The sequence below is a fragment of the Nelumbo lutea genome, chromosome 3, assembly GCF_056320005.1.
Source record: "Nelumbo lutea isolate HS-2025 chromosome 3, American lotus-T2T, whole genome shotgun sequence".
NCBI classification, from domain to species: domain Eukaryota; kingdom Viridiplantae; phylum Streptophyta; class Magnoliopsida; order Proteales; family Nelumbonaceae; genus Nelumbo; species Nelumbo lutea.
In genome coordinates, this window is record NC_142686.1 from 16,287,608 (window position 1) to 16,295,165 (window position 7,558).

At 38.9% G+C, this 7,558-nt stretch overlaps 1 long non-coding RNA gene across 1 annotated transcript; it reads left to right on the forward strand.

Annotated features, from left to right (window-relative positions):
- The first annotated feature begins 1,079 nt into the window (after window positions 1-1,079).
- On the forward strand, window positions 1,080-7,260 carry LOC148863198 (uncharacterized). Its single transcript, XR_016109364.1, has 2 exons — window positions 1,080-1,574; window positions 7,056-7,260. It is a non-coding gene; the product is annotated as an uncharacterized LOC148863198 (long non-coding RNA).
- The last annotated feature ends 298 nt before the right edge of the window (window positions 7,261-7,558 follow it).

A 7,558-nucleotide genomic window follows, 5' to 3' on the forward strand; every position in this document is an offset into this window, starting at 1 on the left:
CACTTAGGATATATTGTAACCTGTTCTTCGAGGTTCTTCTTTTTCTGTCCTCTTGGAGAAATAAAATTTTCCATCTGTTTTCATATAAAACAGGATTTCAGTTTGATATTCAGAGTTGATAGACCAAAGCTTTAATCTTCATGAAATAGGAAGGTAGGATAGTTCAGTTGTAGATCATATACTTTTTCTTGATGTCATGCATCCATGTATGTGTAGACTGTTTAAGATATTGAGAACCACAAGGTGATACAGAAATTGGTTAATCGATCATCAATGAAGTCCTTTGCAAGTTACAGATAAGAAAAAAAAAGTGACACAGGAATTGTTAACAATGTTAAGAATGCCTCAAGAGGTCAGGTATCTTTTTACGTGTATAGACTACAGGCTCTGGATGCCTTCACTGAAGGGAGAGCTGAATGTCTTTAGTCATCAAAGGCTAGGCCTTTCACTTTCACTTGCAACCTTAACCATATACTCAATATGTAAATATATTGGTTGGTTCCTCTAATATCCTGTTATAGCTTATACACAATCCTTCTTGAAACCCAACAATGGTGAAACATTGGAGATCAGCTCTGTTGTCCCGTGTCCCGGTCGTTGCTTTTCGGATTAGGCTAGATAATGTTACACTTAATAGTAGGTCTTATTACTTTACATAAGAGTCCTTAGGGCTATGTTTGTTTTAGGTGTAAATTCAATTTTACACCGATAGAAAATATGAACCAGTTCAGTGATGGATGGAAATTGGAACTGGTTGTCAACGTGTAAATTTTGATATTTTTTTTGTTGGAATTTGGAATAGATGTCAGTGTAAATTTCCAACCATACACCAATATGCACTTCGCAACAGTCCTATATGATGCAACAATGCTGATCCAACGGTTCCCAAGTTATTTGAATTTGGACTACGGCCTTGAGTGTCTTGAGCTACTGGCTAATGAGTTTGTCCAAATATAGTTCGGATATGCTTTATCCTATAACCTGTAGCTTGTAGCTTTAGCCTGCTACAACCTGTAGCTTGCAGCAAACGCATCATTGCTCACCATTTGATGTGTCTTCTAACCTATAGTCTATAGCCTGTAGCCTGTAGCCTATAGACTATGGCTCTTTCCTTGATGCTTCTCTTCACAGTTCTCTCTACTACAAAGCACCAAACAAGAGAGAGTTGTCAGGAGGATGTGAGGACGTGAAAATGGCAGAGGCATGCAAGATGAGATGGGAGGATGTGAAGGCTGTCGGGGCAGAGGCGTCTAAGAGGTTGTTTGGGCAGCAAGCAGGAGGCGTGGCTCACGGTACACTTTACCCTTCTCTCCAACGACCATGGCTGCAAGGGATTTATTTTAGTGGCTGCCGTCACTTCACCTTATATGCTAAAAAGAAGCCCAGAGCTTCCACCATTGGTGTGGCCAAGGTCGCCGCCGGGAAGGCCGACCTTGCCACCACCAAGTGAGAGAGATTTGAGAGTGGTGCCAACGAGGGAGAAACCACGAGCAAGGTGGAGGTAGATGGAGCAAACAGATAAATGGAGAAGAGAGGCATTAGAGTGAGGAATTTTACTTTGATGGTAGAAATAGGTAAGTTACTTTGATGTATTTTTTACATTAATTATCAGTGTAAAGTTTCAAAATGGAGTTTTACACCAATTTACGGTGTAAATATACACTCTATCCAAATGCTTGCAAAATCGAACTTGGGTGTAAAGTTTACCCCAGTTCGATTTTACACCTCAAACAAATGTGACCTAGGTAAATTGTTGGGTTCCAATAAGGATTATGCAGGTCTTATTAGGTTGTTTTCAATATTTTATTTTCTTTAATATAATTTTCCTTTTTACATTAAAAAAAAATCCTTACGAAGGATATCTGAACTCTTGTGCTCCCCAGTTCCCACCAAATTGGGCCAGACTTCCCCAACTGCAGTTGTAACCATATTTGACCAATGTCCTACCACCATCTCATTGCAATGTGTGATGGGTGAAGTTGGACATACTGGCAATTCACTATGTCAGTTCTACATGACAATTAGCTAAGTCAATCCACAAGATGGAGAGGAGCAGTAACTTAAGTTGAAGGGCTGATTTATCTGATTAACTATGATTGATTGCCCTTAGAGTAGCTAAGTCAATCCACAAGATGGAGAGGAGCAGTAACTTAAGTTGAAGATCTGATTTATCTGATTAACTATGATTGATTGCCCTTAGAGCGAGCCACATCTTATATTATCCTGAGTGATAGTTTTACCACTCAAACAAGGTATTATTGTTCAAAGTCACAGTGCTTAAATTATCATTGGAATGACTTGATACCACAACTGAAACTATGAAAGCGAGCCTATAAATGGTTAAGTCCAAGGGTTTGTTACTTTGTTGTTTCTTTTTTCTGTGTGATTTCTTATCAATTTTTTGTTTTTTTTTGTTTTTTTTTTGAGCAAAGGTAACTTGTTAAATTAAAACAGGAACAAATACATGAGAAAATGTACTACAAGCTAAAGAAGCTGAGGCAGAATTATAGAGGTAAGCAGAAGTCACTACACAAACTTTCCCTAGAAACACCTGATTTTGCAAGGCTGTCTGCAACAGTGTTTTGCTCCCTAGGAATCCAGACCAGATTTACATTCAATGACTCTAAGATATCTCGAGCTTCAGCTAGCAGATGAGCAAGTCTCCAAGGCCCTCCTTCCTTCTCCCTTAGCCAGGCTATTGTATTTGCAGAGTTCCCTTTTATAGTTAAGGAGCAAAAGCCTAGCTGTTTAGCAAGCCGAATTCCTGTAAGTGCTGACAAGACCTCTGCTTTTGCAGCATCAGCTCTCCCAATCGAACCACTATAAGCCCAGCTGATCCCCCTCTCCCCACAGAAGACACCACCAATTCCTACTTGGCCGGTAGATCCTTGGGCACTTCCATCAAAGTGTAGGATCATCCCACCTTCTTCCCTAATAAGGTTTCTCATGGTTTATTCAGATCTAGGAGAGGACTGCAGGATGGCTGGAAGGTTACTTTGGAGGTCATTTAAAGACAGACCTATGAAAGCTTCAGAATTAACCAACCCAAAGGTTACAGAGGAAAGTTATGTAAGAGATTAGGTCTTCCACGTTTCTGAATTTGTTTTCAAAGTTTCTGTTGTTCCTTTCTTCCCAAATACCCCAAAGGACTGCATGTGTCACCATAATCCAATATACCATTCCTCTTTTTCCTATACCTTTGCCTTTCCACTGCCACAGGAGGTCCACTACCTTCTCAGGGGAAACCCAGCTGTAGCCAACTAAGTTTAGGAAGAAACACCAAAACCTTCCTATGACAGGGCAGTGGAGAAGAATGTGATTAGCTGTTTCACCATCACCAAGGCAGAGAGGACAGACATGAGGGGAGATACATAACCTTCCTCTGAGCTTTTTCTGTATTAAATCACAAGTATTTATTTTCTTTAAGTAGGCTTCCCAGACAGAGAAAGAAACTCTAGGGGGAACATGTGGTCTCCAAACGTTCTTAACCGGGAAGAGAGTGATCTGATCTTCTGAAACTAGAGCCTTAAGAAAGGAGTTAGTTGAGAACTTGTTGGCAGGATTAAGTTTCTAGATCCTTTGGTCAGGGGAGGCTGGGGAGATGTAAACCTCACTTAGAGAGTTTAGCAAGTTTGCTGTTTCAGCAAGCTCTATTCTCTCTTAGAGGCCTTCTTGGGTTCAGATTCCAACTGGATCCTGAGGGAGAGTGACTGAGGCTATAGGCTACCGTGGCTTCCTTGGAGCAGGACAGGTTAAAAATTATAGGGTAGGATTTTGCAAGGGTGTCCTCTCCCCACCATAAATGAGTCCACAGGTTATATTCCCATTTCCCACCTGGTATCTTACAAAATCAATAAAGAGGTTATAAACAGAAGAAAGACCTTTCCAAGGTTAGAGGCTTTAACTCAGTTTGGGTGGACCTTGCTATCCCAACCATTGGCGTGTCTTCTGTACTTGCTCTTGATGATTTTTATCCACAACACTTCCGTCTCCAAGGGGAACCTCAACCTCCACAACCACTTCCCAAGAAGAGCTAGGTTCCTTTCTTTGATATGTCCTAGCCCCAAACCACCAAGGTTCTTGGGCTTACACACCTGATTCCATGAAACTAGATGACCCTTCTTTTTGCCGCCTCCTTCCCATAGGAAATACCGCTGAAGCTTCTCAATCTTACTTTTTACTTCTCCCGGGATACTGAAAACCGACAAGTAATAGGTTGGCAAATTGGCAAGGGAAGCCTTGATAAGTGTGAGTCTACCCCCTTTTGACAGGTAGCTTTTCTTCCATGTAGCTAGTCTTCTCTTGCATTTTTCTACCACTGGATCCCAAAAACTTTGACTCCTTGGATTCCCACCAAGAGGCATTCCCAAATAGGTGATAGGAAGTTTCTCCAATTTACAACCAAACAGCTCCCTGAACCTTTCCAGCAGAGAGCCATTTACATTTATGCCTACAATACTGCTTTTGTTGAAGTTAATTCTAAGCCCAGTCACCAGCTCAAAAATATTTAATACCCTTTTTAGGTTGGAGATGTTTTCCCAATCCGCCTCCATGAACATGACTATGTCATCTGCGAACATCAAGTGAGATATCTGAATTTCTTCCCTACCTACCTCAAACCCTTTCAGCAGGTTTCTCTCCCTTGCTTTTTAATGTAAATAACTGAGGATATCATCTACCAAAGTAAAGAGTAAGGGGGAGAGGGCACCCTTGTCTCAGGCCCGTCTTTATTAAAATAGCCAGTCAGCTCTCCATTTATTAGGATTGAAAACCAAGCAGTACTTATACACCCTCTTGTCCACCTCACCCATCTCCTTCCAAGGCCTCTCAGGTTTAGACTCTCCAACACTATTCTGTATTCTCTTTCTCTTTCTTTTTTATTTATTTTAAAGAAAACGTGGATGCAGGTATCATCTATGGCCACAAATTACAAACCATCAGCTCTACTAGGTTTATCTGTAACTGCTGGAAAAATAATTTGGTGTGATTAAATCAGGAAAAGTAAACTATTTATTATGTTGCTGGTGCTGCCATAAGTTGTAAAATTTGCTTTTCTTTGTACCTGACCTCTAACTTGGTCATCCCCCTTCTTGTATCTCCCATGTCATTAGTGCTGAGATGATTTCCAATGATGAATAAATTCAGCCTAAGGGCTTTCAAAATAAATATGTACAGCCACAAATTACAAGCCAACAACTCATATATTGTTTGCTGTGAGCCTGTGACTAAATCAGGATACGTAAACTATTAATTATTTACATAGCAAGACCATTAATTTTTCTCTGCACTTATTGCACCCATATCCAACTGGCCTGTGATTGCTTATTATGGGAGAATCCTACCACTGTAGTAACAGGCGATTTGAACTCTTAATCGCCTAATCAGTAATTTCATTCTTAGTCAGCATTAAGATTGATGCAGTTTTTCAGACTTTGGAATCTTTCTCAAATTCTTTGAGGTTGATCTGTAACTTGATGTTAACTAAGGCTACAACTTGGACCGGGTTGGCCTGAACCCAACCCTAACCCAACCCAAAAAAGTTGGGTTGGGTTGGGTTGGTTGATGTTCGAGTTAGGGTTAACCCAACCCGAACTCGCTCTATAGTACGTCATATATAAATATATGTTATATGTAATATATAACATACATTGATTTGTTTAGATGCATGATATTTGTATAGCCCCCACCACATAGTATCATGTATTTATTTTAAGATAATCACTTCACTTAATCCTAATCAGAAGGACTAAATCCTTAATAATATTATTTAAGGTTTTAAACTGTAGTAAGTCACAACTCATAATAAACTATAGTCATTTCTAACACTTGTTTTTCTGAATTTTGTACAAAAAGAACAAAAAAGATAACATCAACAAACAAATACTAATGAAACATAGGATTAATCTATGTAGTAAAAGTTGAGTTAAGATCTAAAATCGAGAATATCTATAAGGTTTTAAAGGATGGGAAGAAGGTTGGGTTGGGTTGGGTTAGGGTTGAAGGAATTTAGTTAGGGTTAGGGTTAGGGTTGGGTTGGTCGGGCTGGGGTTTAGAACTTAGGGTTGGGCTAGGGTTGGCCTCAACCCGACCTAACCCGGCCCGACTTGCAGCCCTAATGTTAACAATGCTAGCACAAATACATAGGAAAATTGGAAAAGGTTCATGGGATTGAAATCATTTAGATATTAAGGCCATGTTTGGTTCAATTCTTGTTCTTTCTCATTCTTACCCAAGATGAAATTGCAAGATGGAAAAAAATGAGTAAAAATGGGAAGAATGAGAAAATATTGCTACAAACCAAACGCTTTTTTCCAAAAAATGATTTTTTTTTATGGCAAGAATGAGAATAAATTTGTAACCTGTTTTGGATTGGACCCTATCCAATCCAAAATCAATTTAGATGGGTTGGACGGACCAACAAAACAAATTGGATTGGACCAATCTGGTCCAAAATATTTATCAAATTGGATTGGACCATCCAGTCCGTCCATAATAAAAAATTATATTGGATTGGGTTGGATTAAGCCAATATCTGGTCCATTGATCTAAGGTAAGAATATAGGTGCCAATGGACCAAGTTTGGGTTGAAACCAATCTAAATCAAAACAAATTTGAACAGATTGGACGGTCTAGAACCAGAATGGTCTATTTCCTTGTCTTCTCTCCAATGAACATATATGCTTTCAATACAACATAGGAAAGACCATGGTCATTCAGATTCCTGTTTGAGATAAGCAAAAGGTCTACCAAGTGCTCATTTAGATGAATTTCTTGATCTGCAAATGAAAGGTTATTTGCCCATTCCAAGTACTGCTCATTTAGATGAATTCCTTGGTCTACCCCTAGCTCTTCTAGATCTTCAATGTGTAACAAACCACATTGAAAACATAGTCAATAGGGAAGCAAAACAAGTTTTGGCCTATTCAATAATTCCTTGGTCTATCCCTTAAATTTTAGTGCTTAGAAATATATCTTCTAAAGCATTTATGACATTATCTTCTAATATCTGATAATCCATTGCTGATTAAGTTTGTAACTATATATCTCTTGTGTAGTGACATCAAGTCTTGTGGTGGGAAAGGAATTTTTCTAGTTCTGCACCAAAGCTGATTAAAGTTGCGAAATTTTCAATATATGGATATTTTTATGTTGGTTTATGTATGTGGCTGCATTAAATTTCTAGTAGTGGATGGTGAAGAAGCCGTCTGCAATGAAATTATTTGCTCCTTGACCAAGTCTCTAATGCTAACTAAGAGTATCATATGTGACTATGTGACTGGTCAATTCAATTAAATGATTTAAGAGAGAGAGAGAGAGAGAGAGAGAGAGAGAGAGAGAGAGAGAGAGAGAGGTTTGGGTGGTTTAAGTGATTTTTGAACCCTTTATTCCTTTTATTTGTTTCCTCTAATAGAAGAATGCTTTAACCATCAAAATCACTAATTAATTAAATATGTTTAGCACCAAACATCCACACATTTAGTGGAGATACTTGAAAGAAGAAGAAAAAAAAAAGATAAGTAAAATGCTTTTGGACAACAGTCATTAGTGTATGAACAAG